Raw genomic sequence first — 987 nt, 5'->3', positions numbered from 1 at the left:
CAGGTGTTAATCAAACATTGGCCATCGTGCCATGCCACAAAACAAATGGAAGCAATGCTCCCACCACGGGGGGGCGCCACTGTCATTCACAACCATGAGTGCCTAAATGGCCCAACAAGACACTAGGACCTGAGCCTTAAAGCTTCTTACCTGGAACGTGAATGGCCTAGGAAACAGCCTGAAGAGACGATTAGTCTGACAGTTCCTAAATAGACATGGCCCAGACATAGCCTTCCTAACAGAGACTCACCTAGCAGGAACAACTAATGCGCTATTCAATCGTTCCAACTATCACACAGCAATACAGGCAGGCTTCACGATGGGAGCCAGAGGAGTAATGATACTAATACATAAACATATGCCTTTCACCCTCACGAAAGCAACACAAGATACTGGGGGCAGATTTACGTATGTCACAGGTACACTGTGGAATAAAACAATCTCCCTGTTGGCGATCTATGCTCAGCCCACACTGCAAGCCACACTAATAGAAGACATTACGCCTTTGCTGATTGATGATACCTCTGATATCTTGGTTCTAGGGGGAGACTTCAATGATGTCATAGACAATATACAAGATTGCACTCATCTACGCAAAAGAGACCCCAACCGCCGTACTAACTTAGCCACATTTGTGGAAGCATTTGGTACCAGAGATGTATGGCGCGATCTACACCCTGGGGAAAAGGGATACACCTATCACTCCGGGGTGCATGCATCACTGTCCCGCCTAGACTACTTCTTTGGACCAGCAGCAATAATACATACAGCAACGCAAGCAGAATACCTTCCAAGAGGCATTGTGGGTCACTCCCCCCTACTCATGTCAATCACGACGTATAAACCAACCCCATCACCGGTATGGAGGCTGAGCAGTTACCATTTAGGCTCCCCAGAGCTGATAGAATGCTTACAAAATGCCAGCACAACATACTTTGAACTAAATGAAGGATCGGTAGACTGCCCCCATTACGCTATGAGAAGCCT

Source organism: Ambystoma mexicanum, chromosome 6p (assembly GCF_040938575.1).
Source record: "Ambystoma mexicanum isolate Mex_15411 chromosome 6p, UKY_AmexF1_1, whole genome shotgun sequence".
Classification (NCBI taxonomy): Eukaryota; Metazoa; Chordata; class Amphibia; order Caudata; family Ambystomatidae; genus Ambystoma; species Ambystoma mexicanum.
This window is presented reverse-complemented; position numbering follows the sequence as displayed.